The sequence below is a fragment of the Capra hircus genome, chromosome 12, assembly GCF_001704415.2.
Source record: "Capra hircus breed San Clemente chromosome 12, ASM170441v1, whole genome shotgun sequence".
Lineage (NCBI taxonomy): Eukaryota > Metazoa > Chordata > Mammalia > Artiodactyla > Bovidae > Capra > Capra hircus.
The window spans coordinates 40,078,140-40,100,340 of NC_030819.1; the positions used below are offsets into that span (position 1 = coordinate 40,078,140).

A 22,201-nucleotide genomic window follows, 5' to 3' on the forward strand; every position below is an offset into this window, starting at 1 on the left:
TTTCTTTTTGTTTATAAATGCTGAGTCCTTGCTCACTTGTATACTGAACATTAATATTTACCAGAATGGCCTATGTCTTGCTGTTTTTCGAAATGTGGTGAACCAATTGTTTACAAACATAGTACACTATCTCAGGATTGTTTTAAAACAAATATGGTAGAATCACAGTTTCATCATTGGTATCATTCCAAATTTTATCAGTTCTCAAAATCTAGGTTTTGAATTCCTTTTTTTTCTCTTTGCATTGTATTTGCAATACTTGTGAGCACTTGGATTTTTACCAGTTTCATAGTAAGATCTCAATGAACAGGAAGTAGAAACAATTTCAACAATTTATGTTTATTAAGCATTTCAAATTCTACATTTATTTTGTTATTCTACTTCATCATGTTTTTCAAAGGGAAAAAAACAAGTTGTTTCTGAAATTTTCAAAAAGTTGAGTCTTGATAGAAAAATGAGTAGATAGCAGTTTTTATTTTACACTGACTCTCAAATCCAGATGAAAGATTTGAATATTAGGACCTTGACTTGACTCACCTCTGCTTAATTTTGACAGTTGTCTTAAAGTGAATTTAGTGTTTAATGAAATTTTCTGGACTGATAACTCAAGACCTGAAGGGAACAATTTTAGTAGTGAGAAAGTAATTTTCTGGCCTAATTACACCTTCGACCTCACTACAAAGTCTGTCAACAAAAGTGCCAGGTTTGATCATGATTTTTTTTGACGTGTATTCACCAATCTACTTCACACAGGAGACTTTTAACAATAGCATTTTGTATTTGCAACCTAACTAAGATTTTACATTAGAGAATCAAACCTCAGTGTACTGTTGCCAATAAGTGAGTCACTTAAATCCCTTTTAGAGTTGAAAAATTATGTGATTATTAATGAACTTTACATTTTGCACTCTTTGGAAACCTACATGGCTATATTTTTTGAGATGGCCATGCAAATCATATCAAAAATTAGCAAACTAATGATGAATTGGTCTTTAAAATGTTGAATGACTGCCGTCTCTAAAATTTATTTCTTATCTGTTTTCACTCTAAAAGCCTAGTAGAGTTCTGATCTATACAACTGGCCTCTTAAGGGACTCTGATTAACCTCAACCACTAAATACATTTTCTTAAAGTTTTGAGTCTGACTGCTCCTGTGTTTTAATAATATAGTAGTTTATGTTTAATTGTTCAGTTGTTAACTCGAGTACTTTCTCCAATAATTCTTTGAACAGAAGACTTTTAATGGCTGCATTAAAGATCTGCTGATGCTTTTCATAGGAACCCAAGTTTTGCTCTCCAGCCTGATATTCTTTCAACCTAGCCTTTTTTTTGTTTTCTCCTCCTCTTCGCTCTTGTCATCTTGAATTTCACTTAAAGTAGTTTAATTGTCAAGGTTGTTGAAACCTTGTGTTTAGCAGAGGTGTAAGTCTGATTAGAGAAACAAGGTAGCAAAAGATTACTGATTGATGTTTTTGAATTTTTGTCTCTGGTCTCTCTGATTTTAATTCCTCCATTGGCTTCTGATAAATATTTTTCTCATTTGGGGTAGTTACACACACACACTTATACACATTCTCACATATTAATGCAAATACAATTTTCAGTATATTAAAGTGTTAGTAATTGTTACCATATATTGGCACTTATTAGATTTCAGTTAGTAAGTTGTTTCACATATGTAAGCTCATTTAATCCCTATAATGGGCTTCCTTCATAGCTCAGTTGGTAAAGAAACTGAAAGTGAAAGTCGCTCAGTCCTGTCTGACTCTTTGTGACCTCATGGGCTATACAGTCCATGGAATTCTCTAGGCCAGAATACTGCAGCGGGTAGCTTTTCCCTTCTCCAGGGGATCTTCCCAATCCAGGGATTGAACCCAGGTCTCCCACATCCCAGGCAGATTCTTTACCAGCTGAACCACAAGGGAAGCCCAGTTGTTAAAGAATCTGCCTGCAATGCAGGAGACCCTGGTTGGATTCCTGGGTGCATCGGGAAGTTCTGGTGAAGGGATAAGCTACCCACTCTAGTATTCTTGGGCTTCCCTTGTGGCTCAGATGGTAAACAATCAACTTTCAATGCGGGAAGATCTAGGTTTGATCCCAGATCTTGGGCTACCCACTCCAGTATTCTGGCCTGGAGAATTCCATTTACTGTATAGCCCATGGGATTGCAAAGAATCGGACACAGCTGAGCCACTTTCACTTTTCAATTCCTATATGTCTTTGGGTAGTTATTATGATTTCCATTTTACAGACAAGTAAAATTTGTCACTGATTTTTCTGCTCAGCATTGTTAACCTGACTGCAAAGTTTGTCTCCTAATTCACTGCGCAACAACCATGCATTCTTATGAGCAGCTTTGTGTTCATTAATGGTTATTATATCATGATTTTAAAAAATAGTTTTTTCACCAGTAACGCATTTTACTCTAGACATTTTTTAACAGTACACTTGATGTTTATAACCTAAGTATGATTTTTGCATCCGAGAGTAAAACGTCAATGTACTGTTGCCAATATGGTGGTTCTCTTGCTTATTTTAAATTTGATAAATTATGGGGGTGCCAGTGGGCTCTACATATTACTGTTTTGGCAGCAGCCTTACTTGCTTAGATCATATCAACAGTATTGTGCCCATTTATGGTTACTATGTCTTGAGAGGCCACAACAGAAAGCAGTTTGACCAGATTGAATAATCAGTACTGAAAGTTATTTTCTTAAGATTGATTGAAAGAAATGAAGATATTTAGAGAAGTCATGGGGCTTTAGGGATGCTGTCTTTGGATATTAAAAAGGATATAGATTAATTGTTCATTGTTCCAGGAGGTAGGTCAAAAGGTTTCACTTATGAAAAAAAAATATTTACAGGGCAAAAAAGAAAGTATGAAAATTAGCCTACTGAGAAGCTATATGGACCACCAGGCTTTGATATCTCACTATAAATATTTTGACTATTGTCTCCCAGGTGTGTTATAGAGTATTTTTGTTTTTTACATTTAAGACAATTTCATAAGCATTGTTATTATGAGTAGTAGTAGTTCTAATTTTCAGCATGCTGACAAAATAAAAATAAATAATCCCAAGGAGTCATTTTATCTAAAACTTATTATTTGATATTTTATTTTGGAAACATGTAACTTAGCAAGTTTCGCAAGTTTATATTCCTTTCCAATACTATCCAGAAACAATGTAACTGATGAACTAGTTTTTTGAAATCTGAAATGCACACATTTGATTAAATCAAATTTACATGTATAAATTTGGGTAATTTTATACATGATTGTCTATTTGAGTAACACTTCATTAATCATTCTGTTGTGCAGAAATGGCCGTAACATTCCAGGGCACAGTTTAAATAACGTTCAGTCTTCTTTCTTGGAGTTTAAATTAATCCTTTGGCAGATCTAGGTAACAAAATAATAAAAGCATTAAATTTTACTTGTAATACATGAAATTTAAAAGATCCCAGGGAATCAATTTTGCTCTGTATTAACACTTTTTCCAGTGATTAAGTTCATGTTTACTTAAGACAAACTGATGGAGCCAAAGTATTACTGTTATACTTTATAATAAACAACTATGAAACACTTATGGAGAGATTTCACAAAACTTTATCTTTTTTTTTCTTTTCACTGTTTATATTCTCTTCTGTAGTGTCTTTATATCCTTTTTCATTATTGTCATCACTCTTATTTATTATACTTTCCAAAACATTTCACATTCATCACTAGATATTTGTACTTGAATTTTCTGTTGTCATTTCAAACTTGTCAGTGATTAAAATTGAGCACATTATTGTTTCTTCCATACCAAACTCAGCTGATTTTTCTGTTTATCTTAATGGTAATTTCTGTTTTAAATAGTCACACAGGCTAAAGAGCTGGGAGAATTCTTATAATTGCTAAGGGAATCTAACAAAACAAAAACAGCTTACACACAACATGGAATATTATTTTACAGATTCATTTAAAGTTATAACTTATTTTTTAAGCATTTGTACATTATATTATCTTCCCAAAATTTTTGTGACACGAAATAAAACCTCAGTTCATAAATGAAGAAATTGGGAGTTAAATTTGTTGCTCAAGATCAGAAAAGCTGGAAAATGGCAGAGTGAAAATTTGAATGCATGACTACACATTCTTGATCTTTGTACTGTATTCACTTAAGGGGCTATTATTATCACAGGACACCAATGCATGTGCTTACTTTATCTAGTAAAAATTGAATGATTTTGTTATTTATTAGAACTGTAAAGAAAATTATTACTAAAAATGTGTCTAATAGCTAAACCTCAAATAATATACATATTTTATGTCAGATCTGAAATACTGATATGCTATATAGTCAGAACTCTTGTTTATAATTATAGCCCTTCTAACATTAAGCAGGTGACTGGACTAAATATAAGTCAGACATAAAATGCCCTGCATGTAGCAACATAGCGAATCAAGCAAATTATCAAACAGCAAAGCTCATTTTGTCCTCTGGGCAATTTCTGCTGCCAGCACTTATACATCGAAACTTCACTCAATGTACGATTGATTTTATTTTATTTTGTTTATTTTTAATTCCCTATAGCAAGCTGTGTTACTTTTGTAGAATGCTGTCTGCATCATTAGTTTCCTAAGAAAGTATAGTTGTTTTAGTCATGGTTAACCAAAATATTATTCCCTTCTATAGACCATGGATATTGGTTCTTGGATGGGTATCACTGAGCTGAAAATGTGTAAGGCCAGTGTTTCAAATACACAGCACACAGACAGAAAGCATCAGTGTTATTAGAAATGTGAGTATCTGAAGAATAATACTGTAAAATCAGACAGGCAGTGGCCATTAAAGATATTTTCCAGTTCAAGGAAAGAGGTTCAGATTAAAGTATGAAAGTCCGGTCTTAAGGCAGGAATGAATTCCAGTGTAAAATGATACATGTCTTCCTTTCACAGTTGCTTTTTATGTTGCTTTAAAACATGTCAAAATAATCCCCAACAGAGGAGCCTAAAAGGAATGTCAGCTCTGTGGTTATGTAAATCGAATTGAGTGCTTTACAGCAGGTTTAAGATTTTTATAACTCAGAAGTTGTTAACAGCCAGCTGGTTTGTATCTGTTTTTTATGGTTATTCTTGTCATATGCAGCCTCCACAATTTTTAATTATATTTTATGGTATGTGTTTTCCTCCTCTTGAATCCCTTAGCCACTCTTTGCTTCACAAGATATTTTCCACTGGGAAGGGAACAAGCACAGTGATGGGACTCCATCACTGGAAATACAGTCGTATAATTACTTACCACTAACAGCTCTATAGTGTGAAATTCAAGTAACTTTCCATTGCAAATACATAATCTTCTATTAGAGCATTAAAATTTCTTTAATGTAACAATAGCTGCTTGTAAGTTTGTGAGCTGCCCTTCCCTAGTAAGGATCAAAAACATGATGATTGTGTCACAGTTTATATTTCAAGTTTCTGAAAAAATGATAATACAGATATTATCTTTTCTCTTTCTTCTTTTCTTCCTTCCCTCCCTCCATCCCTTCCTCTCTCTTTCTTTCCATTTCTCTCACTTTTTGGGTATTCGTCCTGTAAATTGATATCTGCCTCATAGTTAAGTTCTAAACACTTTGGTTTCTAATTTTGATTACACAGAAAGATAGTAACTTACTTTATATTATGGTCCAAATAATCTCATACTCTGGTTGTAAGATATTGCTACAGCCCCAAAGGTATTAATGAGGCTTCCTGAGATTTCTGATACCCGAATTGGAGAGTTGGGCTAAATTTTTCTTTTAAGGAAAATGAAGAGAGTAAAGAAAAATGTTTGGAATCTGGAAAATGTACTAAAATAATTTAAAATGTCCACATATATCAAAGAAGGGGTGTGTGTTTGTTTCATAGAGACATTTTCTAGAGAAATCAAATCTTTGAAACAATAATTTGTTTTTGTATTACTTTTTTGCAAAGTGAAAACATGCCAATGAATTGTATTCTTCAAATCATAGAGTTTCCAGATTTGGGAATACAAAGATGTAAGTTTTAGACATTTAAATATCTGAATGAGAATATATTGCTGCTAATATTTCAGACATAGTAAGAATATTCAGACCAAGTGAAGGAGATTAAAATAAGTAACTGTGATTTTATGTTCATCATATAAATATGTACTGAATCTTTATTCAAATTTCAAGTCAATTTGATTCTGTCATAGGAGATCCATGATACATAATATGCAATGGAAACTATTTACTATATTGTCCTTAGGATTGATTCATATAATCTGATTTTATTACCTTATAGACCATAATTAAACCAATATTATTATCACCAAACAGTATTTCCAAACATAACTTTTACTGACTTATAGCTATACTATTTTTAAGATTCTAGTGGTAAGGTTCAGAAATATTTGAGTCATTGAAAAATTTTATACTAATGTATTTAATACTATTCAGTTATTTTTCTCCTTAGGACTAGGTATCTAAGTACATTTTTATTAACTTTGTCTGGAACTATTAATATTTAGGTTCATAAGTGTTCTTTTGAAACTAAATTAAGGCCGTGAGGTAGACTTTTATGTTAATTATTTTGTGATTTGGTTCATTTTATATTATATATGTGTATGTGTGTGTTTATGCCAGAAAGCCAAATGAGCATCAGAGGAAATTATGAAAAGGGATAAAGGAGAAGTGTTTATTGAATGCCAGCTATGTACAAGGCACTAGAGTAGGAGGAGGCATTTTATATGCTGCCTGTCATTCACTTCTCACAAAAATGCTGTATAGTGCATGCAATTAGCCAGGTTTTAACATAAGGAATCCAAGTCTTGAGTTAGTTAAGTTGCTCAAGGAGCCACAGCTAAGAAGTAGTGGAGGAGCATTTATTTTATATATATATATATATATAAAATAAGTTATGCATATATATTTATCACATTCTACCCAGAAATATAAGGCTTCCCAGGTGGCGCTAGTGGTAAAGAACCCACTTGCCATTCAGGAGATGTAATAGAAGATCAAATGCGGGTTCAATCCCTAGGTCAGGAAGATCCCCTGGAGGCAGACATGGCCACCCAACTCCACTATTCCTGCTTTGAGAATCCCATGGGCAGAGAAGCCTAGCAGCCTACAGTCCATGGAGTCAGAAAAAGCTGGACACAGCTGAAGGGACTTAGCACACAGGCTGCTGCTGCTGCTGCTAAGTTGCTTCAGTCGTGTCCGACTCTGTGCGACCCCATAGACGGCAGCCCACCAGGCTCCCCCATCCCTGGGATTCTCCAGGCAAGAACACTGGAGTGGGTTGCCATACCTTCTCCAGTGCATGAAAGTGAAAGTGAAGTCGCTCAGTTGTGTCCGACTCTCAGCGACCCCATGGACTGCAGCCTACCAGGCTCCTCCCATGGGATTTGCCAGGCAAGAGTACCGGAGTGGGTTGCCATTGCCTTCTCATGCACCAAGAAAGAAATGTTAAGAAATGTTTGGAGAAATAAAAGATGTTTTTGGTAAGGTAAACCAGACAGGGAAGATTTAAATTAGACTTAGCCTGGTGGCTTTAAAAAGCAATTAGCTATTTTTTTCAGGGTTAAGGAATTTTCTACTGACAAAAGGAAGTTTTGGCCTTTTCTACCTGTTCAATAGGCAGAAGAAAAGTTATAAACCAGTGATCAGATTAAGGAAAATAAAATTTAAGAGAAGTATAATTAGGGCACTTGAAGAGGAAGAACATAGAAAGAAGAGTAAATGAGCAAGGTTTGTCATAGATATAGGAAGTCTGACTCAAGATTGGTTTCAAGTAGTCTGACTAGTGAAGGCTATGGTTTTTCCAGTAGTCATGTATGGATGTGAGAGTTGGACTGTGAAGAAAGCTGAGCACCAAAGAATTGATGCTTTTGAACTGTGGTGTTGGAGAAGACTCTTGAGAGTCCCTTGGACTGCAAGGAGATCCAACCAGTCCATTCTAGAGATCAGTCCTGGGTGTTCTTTGAAAGGAATGATGCTAAAGGTGAAATTCTGGTACTTTGGCCACCTCATCTGAAGAGTTGACTCATTGGAAAAGACTCTGATGCTGGGAGGGATTGGGGGCAGGAGGAGAAGGGGATGACAGAGAATGAGATGGCTGGATGGCATCACCGACTCGATGGACATGATTTTGGGTGAACTCCAGGTGTTGGTGATGGACAGGAAGGCCTGGCGTGCTGCGATTCATGGGGTCGCAAAGAGTTGAACACAACTGAGCAACTGAACTGACTGACTGACGGACCAGTGATGTCAAGGATAATATGAAACTGAACTGAACAGGATGAGAAGAAGAAAGAGGAAAGAACAATTTACTTCTGAATAAAGACCTATATCCTAAATACTGAATAACTTAATTAAAAAAAATTGTTAATGATAAACTTTGAAGTGTGTCACAGAAGTGTCAAACTCTTTAAATTATTTGCCAATTAAAATTTACTTTTTAATCTTCTTCCTTATTTATGTGCTTCATAAAAATTGTGACCCTTCCAGAATTTTTCCTTAATAACTTTTTTCTTTGACTCACTAATTTAAACCAGAGTGACATTTAATAAAGTTTTCTTGAGAATATGAATGAAATTCAAATACCAACAAATTAAAGCAAACAAAAAAAAAGGAAGGAAAAGAATGAAATAGTATTCTTATTTAGGACCACTGTTATTCAGAGCACTAGAGAGTTTAAAATCTTGTCTCTAACCTTTCCTTTTTTGGGGGTTAAGAAAGAGGTATCACCAATGTCAGTTTGCTGTAAGAATTTAACAAAGGATAACTTGATTTTCAAGGGATAACATTTAATTGGGAGATAAACTTTATTTGTAGGGTAATTAATAGTAATGATGATATAATAACACAGCATAGCATCATGACATATGTTTCATACAAGTGGGGCAAGCAATAATGGCTTAGAAATTCAGACTGTATCCTCAGAGCTATAGCCATCATAGAAGTCTTCTTACAGAAAGGAAAACATACTATTTTCAGTTGTTTCAAAGGAACAGTTTGAAAATTTTTTAGTTTTGCATAGTTAACTTTTCTTTAAAGTTGACTAAGCTAAAGTACAGGTCACATTCCACACACACACACACACACACACACACACACACAAACACACACACACACACACACACATCAGTGCTAACATATGAAACCCCAGAAGAACGAGACATCTGTACACATGGAAAGTAAGAGGTACTCTTTAACAGGAGATAAACCTCCTGATTTTTCTCTAAGCTTATGTTTCTTTATTCTTCCTTCAGTTCAGTCGCTCAGTCGTGTCCTACTCTTTGTGACCCCATGAATCGCAGCACGCCAGGCCTCCCTGTCCATCACCAACTCCCGGAGTTCACTCAGACTCACATCCATTGAGTCAGTGATGCCATCCAGCCATCTCATCCTCTGTCGTCCCCTTCTCCTCCTGCCACCAATCCCTCCCAGCATCAGAGTCTTTTCCAATGAGTCAACTCTTTGCATGAGGTGGCCAAAGTACTGGAGTTTCAGCTTCAGCATCATTCCCTCCAAAGAACACCCAGGACTGATCTCCTTTAGAATGGACTGGTTGGATCTCCTTGCAGTCCAAGGGACTCTCAAGAGTCTTCTCCAACACCACAGTTCAAAAGCATCAATTCTTTGGTGCTCAGCTTTCTTCACAGTCCAACTCTCACATCCATACATGACCACTGGAAAAACGATAGCCTTGACTAGACCGACCTTTGTTGGCAAAGTAATGTCTCTGCCTTTGAATATGCTATCTAGGTTGGTCATAATTTTCCTTCCAAGGAATAAGTGTCTTTTAATTTCATGGCTGCAGTCACCATCTGCAGTGATTTTGGAGCCCCCCAAAATAAAGTCTGACACTGTTTCACTGTTTCCCCATCTATTTCCCATATAGTGATGGGACCAGATGTCATGATCTTAGTTTTCTGAAAGTTCAGCTTTAAGCCAACTTTTTCACTCTCCTCTTTCACTTTCATCAAGAGGCTTTTTAGTTCCTCTAAAAAGGAATTAAAGGTTCCATAAGGTTCCATAAGGGTGGTGTCATCTGCATATCTGAGGTTATTGATATTTCTCCTGGCAATCTTGATTCCAGCTTGTGCTTCTTCCAGCCCAGAGTTTCTCATGATGTACTCTGCATATAAGTTAAATAAGCAGGGTGACAATATACAGCCTTGACGTACTCCTTTTCCTATTTGGAACGAGTCTGTTGTTCCATGTCCAGTTCGAACTGTTGCTTCCTGACCTGCATACAGATTTCTCAAGAGGCAAGTCAGGTGGTCTGGTACTCCCATCTCTTGAAGAATTTTCCAGAGTTTGTTGTGATCCACACAGTCAAAGGCTTTGGCATAGTTAATAAAGCAGAAATAGATGTTATCAAATAACCATTTTATGATTTTGTGGTGTGTTAGAAGGATTTTTGTTTCCTCAATGTTCCTATAGCTTCACTCTTTATTTATCTGGTGGCTTCCCTGGTGGCTCAGCTGGTAAAGAATCCTCCTGCAATGTGGAAAACCTGGGTTCGATCCCTAGGTTCTGATGATCCCCTGCAGAAGGGAACAGTTACCCATTCCAGTATTCTGGCCAGGACTGTGTAGTCCATGGGGTCACAAACAGTTGGACACAACTAAACGATTGTCACTTTACTTCATTTCTTATGTATTTGAATCACTTTGTGAGCTAATGGCCAAAATGCTGGCATTTCAGACTTAAAATGAATTCAACATTTGTGAAATTCAGTATTTCTGAAACTTTAAGTTCCATGTACTTACCCATTACATTTTCCCTTGGTAGGTTAGTCTTCTAGTTCACTGAGGTGCGTTAAGGGTGCAGTTGTTTAGGGTGTGAACTCTGTAGTGGACAAGTCCAGTTTGAATTCTGATGACCCCATTTATTTGTTTTGTGCTGTGGGACTGGTGCTTAACCCTTTGCATTTCATTCTTCTCATCTGGAATAGCTTGTGTGTGTGTGAATGTGTGTTTGCTTTTATCCGTATACATGCATACTACACATAATATGTACGTGTGTGCTAAGTCTCTTCAGTCGTGTCCAACTCTTTGCAACCCTATGGACTGTAGCCCACGAGGCTCCTCTGAATGTGGGGAGTCTTCAGGCAAGAGTACTTGGGTGAGTTGCTCTCCCCTCCTCCAGGGAATCTTTCCAACCCACGTATTGAACCTGTGATCTTATGTCTTCAGCACTGGTAGGCAGATTCTTTACCATTAGTGCCACCTGGGAAGGCCTACACGTACTAGATGTATAGTACAATTATTAATTTGATGCTTACTCTATAGTACTTTATAAATGGTGGTTCTTGTTTTTTGAAAACTCCATGTGATTTTTCAGTTCTGATTCTTTTTTATAACTGAGAAAATAGTATTTAGAAGAAGTGATAGTAAATACTTTAGAAATATTTGATTTTTAAGACAGTGATCTCTTGGTATGTACAGGTAGATAGATAAGTAAACAATATATTTAGAGAGAAATATTCAATCCAAGGCTTTGTTTTTGCAGCCTTAATGTTCCAATATTTCAAGCCTATCAGGAAAGAAACCACCATAAAGCAAAGCTTTAAGAAGGCAGTGCGATCCTCGGAGGTAAGATGATGCAGGTGTCAGGTGTACCCATTACTGTAGGTAAAGGGGCTCAGGGAGTGCTGCGCCCACCTTTGCTTTGTGTCTTGAAAGTGAACTAGGCTATGAGATAAAAGGAAATGACAGATTAGGGAGCAGAGCTGGCGCTGAATTTACTGACAGTCTTACTCAGGCTTAGCTTCTTTCTGTTGTTCTTTGGTAAGAGTTTACGTTTAGTACTTTGGTAAATGCAGTATGTTGACTTTAGGACCAGCTGATGTTTGGAGGTTCTGGGAGGAGTGCTTTTTCATGTGAGTAAATTTGAAAGTATGTTTCTTTTGAACATGAATTCAGGAGTGGGTTTACTGTGCTGTTTTCTCCAGAGACCCCTGCTAATGGAGGAGAATTTCTGCCACCAGGTGCTGTGTCTTAAGTTGACCATGTGAAATTAACATTTTATGAGTTAAATTGGTCAATATCAGTGATTTCATACAGTTCAACTAAGTATTTGATTTTGCTAAATTTAGCATATAGACCAAATATGTAGCAAGATGAGTTTCATTTATTTTGACTTGTGAGAACATTTGGATAAATTGCTGGAACTAGAAACTGTCTTCTTCATTTGTGTATTACAATGACCAACTCTGTTCACATTTCTATATTTCCTGGATTTTTCTTTTCATATAATGTTTTCATTTATTCATTCATTCTAAACCAGAATGCTTACTCTTTGTAGGGCATGAGAGAGCAGAAAAAAAAATTTAATGAGCCATAGTTCTGCCTTCAAGGAACTCACAGTGTAGTTGGACAAAGTGGTTAATAATTTCAGTATAGGTCAGTGATAGCTATGTTTGAGATTTCTGCAAAATCAAGAGGTTGAAGCAGAGGAAGACATAATCAGCTCTGTTTCAGTGAATCAGGAAAACTTTTTCTAAGAGGTGACAATTGATGTTGGTGTTCATGCATAAAGAGGAAGAGTATTCCTGGCAAAGAAAACAGTGAATATATTTTAGATACTAAAAATGAAAGTTCTTTGTGGCTTTACAGAGAATATAAAGTGGGGTCAGAGCAATAACTTTTTGGTGATGCAACTGCAAAAGTAGGTGAATGACAGATTATGAAAGCATTAATATTGCCTTGGATAAGGTTTTTGGATCTTGTGGTGTAGCCAATGGTTAATGTAAAAAAATATTTAAGCAGAGAAATGGAATTATTTAATTTTGTGTTTAGAAGAATAGATAGTCTGTGATGGGGGAAGGGAATAGATAAGAAAGCAAATATTTATCAGGGTGCTGACAGAGAGTAAAAATCTGTACTAGTGTTGAGTCTTGTTTTCTAAGCACCTACATGAAGAGCCAGTAGTCTCACTTTTCCATTTGTGTGATCTAAAGACAGACCAGTGAACTATGCAATGTTAAAAATCATGTGCATTTATTAGATGCCTCTGCCATATGATACATGCCAATTAAGTATCTCCTCAGAACCTTGGGTACAAAGTCACCAAGGGTTCTTTTGCTTACTAAAAGTCTAGTATATGCTAGAGATAGTGCTAGAAGTTAGTAATAAAATATTGACTAAAACACAGTGCCCACCTCTTGAATATACATGATATATATAATCTTATGAAGACATGGTTATCTGGGTATTTGTGTGTCCATATGTGTATGTATGATGCTAGTATTTGTACTAACAAATACAGCTTTCCATTCCCTAAAATTCTTTTCAAATACAGCAAAAGAAACACAGATGTATAGAACAGGCTTTTGGACTCTATGGGAGAGGGAGAGGGTGGGATGATTTGGGAGAATGGCATTGAAACATGTATAATATCATATATGAAACGAATTGCCAGTCCAGGTTCAATGCATGATACTGGATGCTTGGGGCTGGTACACTGGGCTGACCCAGAGGGATGGTATGGGGAGGGAGGAGGGTGGGGGATTCAGGATGGGGAACACGTGTATACCTGTGGCAGATCCATGTTGATGTATGGCAAAACCAATACAATATTGCAAAGTAATTAACCTCCAATTAAAATAAATAAATTTATATTAAAATATTTCTTATTATAGTCACAATCTTATGGTGCAAAAACATCTCAAAATTAAAAATGCATTGTTACATTCAGTTTTTATATTCACTTTTAATGATGTATTAAAGAAATGAAATCAAATTAGGTCATTAATTTAGAACTTCACTTAAATATCAGTGGTTCTGAATAATGAAAATCGCGCATGCATGCTTAGTCGTGTCTGATTCTTTATGACCCCATGGGCTCTAGCCCTCCAGGTTCTTCTGTCCTTGGGATTCTCCAGGCAAGAACACTGGAGTGGGTTACCATTTCTTGCTCCAGGGATCTTCCCAACCCAGGGATTGAACCCACATATCCTGTGTCTCCTGCATTGGGCAGATTCTTTACCACTGTGCCACCTGGAAAGCCCTGTTACCCAAGCATTATTCTCATTTGAAAGGCTTCCTTTGAAGAGGCTAACTCCTTCGCTTATTCCTCTGATGCTTGCTCTTCTCCCTCCATTAATTTTTCTCTCCTTTCTTGACATCTTCAATCTCCACTAGCAATTAACATCTCCTACCTTCCCCACAATACACTCAATTCTTCATTAGTTAAGAAGATATATACCTCAGTGAAGCTGTCTGGCTGTCTTCATCAGGCTGCTTGAAAGAATATATACATTTGTTGCCTCTCTTCTTCTCATCTCATTTGTCTCTGAACTTTCCAGTTTTTGCATCATCTTTCCTGTGGCCTGTTCTCTCTCTTTTTTTTTTTTTTTTCTAAATTTTAAAATCTTTAATTCTTACATGCGTTCCCAAACATGAGCCCCCCTCCCACCTCCCTCCCCACAACATCTCTCTGGGTCATCCCCATGCACCTGCCCCAAGCAAGCTGCACCCTACGTCAGACATGGACTGGCGATTCAATTCTTACATGACAGTATACATGTTAGAATTCCCATTCTCCCAAATCATCCCACCCTCTCCCTCTCCCTCTGAGTCCAAAAGTCCGGTATACACATCTGTGTCTTTTTTCCTGTCTTGCATACAGGGTCGTCATTGCCATCTTCCTAAATTCCATATATATGTGTTAGTATACTGTATTGGTGTTTTTCTTTCTGGCTTACTTCACTCTGTATAATTGGCTCCAGTTTCATCCATCTCATCAGAACTGATTCAAATGAATTCTTTTTAACGGCTGAGTAATACTCCATTGTGTATATGTACCACAGCTTTCTTATCCATTCATCTGCTGATGGACATCTAGGTTGTTTCCATGTCCTGGCTATTATAAACAGTGCTGCGATGAACATTGGGGTACATGTGTCTCTTTCAATTCTGGTTTCCTCAGTGTGTATGCCCAGAAGTGGGATTGCTGGGTCATAAGGTAGTTCTATTTGCAATTTTTTAAGGAATCTCCACACTGTTCTCCATAGTGGCTGTACTAGTTTGCATTCCCACCAACAGTGTAGGAGGGTTCCCTTTTCTCCACACCCTCTCCAGCATTTATTGCTTGCAGATTTTTGGATCGCAGCCATTCTGACTGGTGTGAAGTGGTACCTCATTGTGGTTTTGATTTGCATTTCTCTAATAATGAGTGATGTTGAGCATCTTTTCATGTGTTTGTTAGCCATCCGTATGTCTTCTTTGGAGAAATGTCTATTTAGTTCTTTGGCCCATTTTTTGATTGGGTCATTTATTTTTCTGGAATTGAGCTGCAGAAGTTGCTTGTATATTTTTGAGATTAGTTGTTTGTCAGTTGTTTCATTTGCTATTATTTTCTCCCATTCAGAAGGCTGTCTTTTCACCTTGGAGAACATAGGCAAAACACTCTCAGGCCTGTTCTCTTAAAAGCTGCCTCTGATCTTTCCCTCTTACATCTCTGTCTCTGTCCACCCTTTCTGATAGGCAGGCCCAGGCGGTTTTGGAGGATTTGCCATGTCCTCTCATTTTAAGTCTTTAGGAAACTCATTGACCCTTAAGAGTTAACTAAAGCATATATTGCTAAAATCTACTCTCAAGCAATTGCTCCTCACTTCAAATGCAACATGCTCAAAAATTCAACTCCCAAACTTGCATTTTCCTTTCTTCTTGTCTGTTTCTAATATTGAGTTACTTTATCACGTTATCTTGCCCTCTGGATTCTAACAGTCATCCTGAAGTCCTCTTTTTCAGACCTAGAGTCTACTTAGTGATCAAACGTTCTCCCTGAAATGATTCTGAACCTGTCACTTCCACGGCACCCTGGCTTTCTCTTCCATTCTAGCTCTGGCAATCTTGTACTTGGATCAATACTATGTCTCTCTATTATGCTGATTTCTCTCTCTCTCCCTTAGTTTGCTCTACATTGATCCCCAAGTTGCAAAGAAAAAAGAAAGACAGGAAATATTATTAATTGAATAAGAAGATCTATTATTTATTAATAGGGCTTCCCTGGTGGTGCAGAGTTTAAAGCATCTGCCTACAATGTGGGAGACCTGGGTTCGATCCCTGGGTCAGGGAAGATCCCTTGGAGAAGGAAATGGCAACCCACTCCAGTATTCTAGCCTGGAGAATCCCATAGATGGAGGAGCTGGGTGGGCTACAGTCCACGGGTCGCAAAGAGTCGGACATGACTGAGTGACTTCTCTTTATTATTTATTTATTAATAAATAATATTTATCACTTATTTATTAATACTACTCTACTCAAAGAATATATGCATGTGTATGTAAAATATACTTGTGTATATAAAAGTTTATTAGTTTCCTATGTTGCTGTAACAAATTACTGTAAGTTTAGTGGCTTCAATTCAGTTCAGTTCAGTTGTTTAGTCATGTCCTACCCCATGGACTGCAGCGCACCAGTCTTTCCTGTCCATCACCAACTTCCGAGGCTTGCTCAAACTCATGTACATCAAGTTGGTGATGCCATCCAACCGTCTCATCCTCTGTTGTCCCCTTCTCCTCCTGCCTTCAATCTTTCCCAGCCTCAGGGTCTTTTCAAATGAGTCAGTTCTTCCCATCAGGTGGCAACAGTATTGGATTTAAGCTTCAGCATCATTCCTTCCAATACAGCTTAGTGGCTTCAGTTCAGTTCAATTCAGTTCAGTTCAGTTGCTCAGTAGTGTCCGACCCTTTGTGGCCCCATGAATCGTAGCACGCCAAGCCTCCCTGTCCATCACCAATTCCCAGAGTTCACTCAGACTCACGTCCATTGAGTCAGTGATGCCATCCAGCCATCTCATCCTCTGTCGTCCCCTTCTCCTCCTGCCCCCAATCCCTCCCAGCATCAGAGTCTTTTCCAGTGAGTCAACTCTTCGCATAAGGTGGCCAAAGTATTGGAGTTTCAGTTTTAGCCTCATTCCTTCCAAAGAACACCCAGGACTGATCTCCTTTAGAATGGACTGGTTGGATCTCCTTGCAGGCCAAGGGACTCTCAAGCATCTTCTCCAACACCATAGTTCAAAAACATCAATTCTTTGGCCCTCAGCTTTCTTTAGAGTCCAACTCTCACATCCATACGTGACCACAGGAAAAACCGTAGCCTTGACTAGACGGACTTTTGTTGGTAGTGTAATGTCTCTGCTTTTTAGTATGCTGTCTAGGTTATTCATAACTTTTCTTCCAAGATGTAAACGTCTTTTAATTTCATGGTTGCGATCACCATCTGCAGTGATTTTGAAGCAAAAAAAATTAAGTCTGACACTGTTTCCACTGTTTCCTCATCTAATTTCCATGAAGTGATGGGACCAGATGCCATGATTTTAGTTTTCTGAATGTTGAGCTTTAAGCCAACTTTTCCACTCTTTTCTTTCACTTTCATCAAGAGGCTTTTTAGTTCCTCTTCACTTTCTGTCATAAGGGTGGTGTCATCTGCATATCTGAGGTTCTTGATATTTCTCCCGATAATCTTGATTCCAGCTTGTGCTTCTTCCAGCCCAGTGATTCTCATGATGTACACTGCATAGAAGTTAAATAAGCAGGGTGACAATATACAGTTTGACATACACCTTTTCCTATTTGGAACCAGCCTGTTGTTCCATGTCCAGTTCTAACTGTTGCGTCCTCACCTGCATATAGGTTTCTCAAGAGGCAGGTCTGGTATTTGCATCTCTTTCAGTTTTTCCACAGTTTATTGTGATCCACACAGTCAAAGGCTTTGGCGTAGTCAATAAAGCAGAAATAGATGTTTTTCTGGAACTCTCTGTTTTTTCCATGATCCAGCAGATGTTGGCAATTTGATCTCTGGTTCCTCTGCCTTTTCTAAAACCTTCTTGAACATTTGGAATTTCATGGTTCACATATTGCTGAAGCCTGGCTTGGAGAATTTTGAGCATTACTTTCTCGTGTGTGAGATGAATGCAATTGTGCGATAGTTTGAGCATTCTTTGGCATTGCCTTTCTTTGGGATTGGAATGAAAACTGACCTTTTCCAGTCCTGTGGCCACTGCTGTTTTCCAAATTTGCTGGCATATTGAGTGCAGCACTTTCACAGCATCATCTTTCAGGATTTGAAATAGCTCAACTGGAATTCCATCACCTCCACTAGCTTTGTTCACAGTGATGCTTTCTAAGGCCCACTTGACTTCACATTCCAGGATATCTGGCTTTAGGTTAGTGATAACACCATCGTGATTATCTGGGTCATGAAGATCTCTTTTGTACAGTTCTTCTGTGTATTCTTGCCACCTCTTCTTAATCTTCTGCTTCTGTTAGGTCCATACCATTTTTGTTCTTTATCGAGTCCATCTTTGCATGAACGGTTTCCTTGGTATGTCTAATTTTCTTGAAGAGATCTCTAGTCTTTCCCATTCTATTGTTTTCCTCTGTTTCTTTGCATTGATCACTGAGGAGGCTTTCTTATCTCTTCTTGCTATTCTTTGCAACTCTGCATTCAAATGCTTATATCTTTCCTTTTCTCCTTGGCTTTTCGCTTCTCTTCTTTTCACAGCTATTTGTCAGGCCTCCCCAGACAGCCGTTTTGCTTTTTTTGAATTTCTTTTCCATGGGGATGGTCTTGATCCCTGTCTCCTGTACAGTGTCACAAACCTCCGTCCATAGTTCATCAGGCACTCTATCTATCAGATCTAGTCCCTTAAATCTATTTCTCACTTCCACTGTATAATCATCAGGGATTTGATTTAGGTCATGCCTGAATGTCTATTGGTTTTCCCTACTTTCTTCAATTGCAGTCTGAATTTGGCAATAAGGAGTTCATGATCTGAGCCACAGTCAGCTCCCGGTCTTGTTTTTGCTGGCTCTATAGAGCTTCTCCATCTTAGGCTGCAAAGAATATAATCAATCTGATTACAGTGTTGACCATCTGGTGATGTCCATGTGTAGAGTCTTCTCTTGTGTTGTTGGAAGAGGGTGTTTGCTATGACCAGTGTGTTCTCTTCGCAAAACTCTATGAGCCTCTGCCCTGCTTCATTTTGTATTCCAAGGCCAAATTTGCCTGTTACCCCAGGTGTTTCTTGACTTCCTATTTTTGCATTCCAGTCCCCTATAATGAAAAGGATATCTTTTTTGGCTGTTATTTCTAAAAGGTCTTGTAGGTCTTCATAGAACCTTTCAACTTCAGCTTCTTCAGCATTACTGTTTGGGCATAGACTTGGATTACTGTGATATTGAATGTTTGGCTTAAAACAACTCAGATTTAGATGCTACATTCTGAAGGTCAGAAGTATGAGGTGAGTTCTAGGGATAAAATCAATGAGTTGGCATGCCTATGTTCTTTCTGGAGGTAAATAGATTTTCTCGCTTCCTCCAGCTTCTAGAGGCCACCCATTGTTTCTGGAGGTAAACACATACCTGTGTTCTTTCTCGGGGATACATGGATTTTCTTGCCTCCTCCATTTTTAGAGGATACCCATGTTTCCTGGCTTGTTGACCTCTTCCTACATCATACAGGCAGATATCTCCAACTTTTGCTTCTACCATCTTATCTTCTTTTTCTGACTTTGACCCTTTTGCTGCCCTCTTATAAGAACTTCTGTGATTATAGTACGCCTTCATGGATAATCTAGGACAAACTTCCCATCTCGAGATCCTTAGCTTAATTACAATTCCATAGCTCCACTAACCCTGTAAGGTAAAATATTCATAGGTTCCAGGAATGATGATACTTTTGTGGATGGATGAAGGTGCACATTATTCTCTTTCCAATAATAATTTAATCTTCACTACAACTCCAAATATCATGTCCATTTTACAGACGATGGGATGGAAGTTCAGAGAAATGAAGTCCCGCCAGTAAGTTATACTCTCAAGATCTGAACTGAGGTGCACCACATTACTTCTTCCATACAAATCCCAATTTAATTGTTGCATGTATTGTATTAGGTATTAGGGGATGTCAGTATTTCAAATAATGAAATTACAGAGGTACATGTCTAATTGGGAAAAGGGGAGTTATGAATAAGCTCTGAGCAAGGCACTTCCCTTCTCAAATACCATTGGTTCCAGAACATAAACCTATTGTCGTGGCTTGTAAGCACATTTATGAAATGACATCAATCTTCATTTTCCAATCTATGTTCTATTAGTTTCCCCGCCCAATGTGACTTGCATCGTAAACATTGCACTGTCAATACAAGTCCAACCTGTTCTCAGCTTTGCCCCATTGCTTTTTTTATTTTTTTCTTTTTTACCTTGAAGTAATTCGTTTCCTCAATTCTGTCAACCAAAATCTCTACCTATATTTCAAAAGTTATCTTAAATACAACATCCTACCTGAAGTTTTTCTGGACACACTGCTGCTGCTGCTGCATCACTTCAGTCGTGTCTGACTCTGTGCGACCTCATAGACGGTAGCCCACGAGGCTCCCCCGTCCCTGGGATTCTCCAGGCAAGAACACTGGAGTGGGTTACCATTTCCTTCTCCAATGCATGAAAGTGAAAAGTGAAAGTGAAGTTGCTCAGTCATGTCCGACTCTTCGCGACCCCATGGACTGCAGCCTACCAAGCTCCACTGTCCCTGGGATTTTCCAGGCAAGAGTACTGGAGTGGGGTGCCATTGCCTTCTCCGTCCTAGACACACCAGCCTTAATAATTTTCATGATCTTGAGTTACGCTAAAAGTACACAGTACTTCTAACACAACTCCTACATTGTCCCTCATGTTAAAGATAATTGTATATGTGTCTGTCTACCCAGTGAAAACTTAGGGTTGCTCACCCTTCCCTTCCACCCTTCCTTCCTTGTCTCCTTTTCTTTCCCTCTCTTTCGTGGTCCTTCCATATTTATTTCTTTTCTTTCTTCATAACATTTTTCAACATATGTTGTGTATTCCTGCCATGTTTTTGATACTGTTAGTATGTCTGTGAACAAACCAGACACAATCTCTACCCAGATTTAGTTTGCATTTTTTAAAAGCAGGGATCATGTTGTACCCATTTTTAATCCATGTTACTCCCTGTGACATAGTACACACTTAAGTTATGATTTGAATTTAATATCTATTAGTACTGAAATTTAACAGGAAATTCCCAGTCATAGTCAAGTTGAAATTTTAAAAAATTGGTTGAGTGCCTATGTTTACATTCTACTTTTTATCCTGAATTTGCATGTATTATATTACAATGATAACCAGAACTATATTTTGCTTCTAGGGAAACAATGTAAATAGATTATATATAGCAGTCAATTCAAATGGCTTTGTAAGGTTTTGGTAACAGTAAAAATCAGTAGCATGGTTAAATAATTGCCAGTGTAGTTTACCTCATTTCTAACGAGTTACTTTTTATAAGTGAATGTCAGAGCCAGTTCTGTTTGTATGTATAAGTGGATCTTAAAAGTTTAATTAAGTTAAAATAATTTATCATAAGAATTATTAACATAAAATAATTCTTACCAATTTATTATGATGGAGATACACTGTCAATTTTACATGTGATGTGAATAAATGTATGTGTTGAAAAATCATGTGTAGTTGTCAACTTTTATCAGAATGCCTTGATAATAGAATTCAAGAAGACAGAGTTTAGAGTCTCTTAGCATTCTACAAGTTGTTGATTTCCCATTTTAAAAGTTTATTTGACTTTCCATTATCACACACAAATAAAGGTAGGGTTATTTCTTATTTAAAAATATATTTAACCTGAATCTATTTATCATGTACCTTGAAAACCCAAGTATCTTGTTATCTATTAGAATAATATATTATTTAATCAAAATCATACTAAGTTAGCAGTTAAATCTTTTAACTTCTATTCAGTAAATGATTCATCTATGAAGATGTTTGATGAGGCTTGACGTTGATAGCAAATAATGTAAGGAAATGGGAAAAATACTTTCTGGGAAGAGACATGCTGTTCTTTAGATAACAGAGACCTATGTAACAAATTAGTTATAATATATCAAGTACTCATAAAATTTTCTACTTGATAATTAGAAATTTCCAGTGTAACTAAACCAGCCATTGACTATGAAACCAATTCAGTGGTAGATATAACATTGGTGATTGGGATTTGCTATGCATTGTTTTATATTTTCTTATGGAATAATAGGCAAATAGCTAGGGCATTTTTATCCATTTGAATCTTCTTGTACTTTTTCTCCACTATTGGATATTTCACTGTGAATAAACAGTACATATAAAAATTATAAATATATTTAGGGCATCAGATATGTGCTTAAAGAAACA

The 22,201-nt window shown here is 37.2% G+C and overlaps 1 protein-coding gene across 2 annotated transcripts in view; it reads left to right on the top strand.

The window, feature by feature from the left end:
- The window catches only part of DACH1 (dachshund family transcription factor 1), a 465,438-nt gene that overhangs the window by 209,827 nt on the left and 233,410 nt on the right, over positions 1–22,201 (top strand). The window lies entirely within an intron of this gene.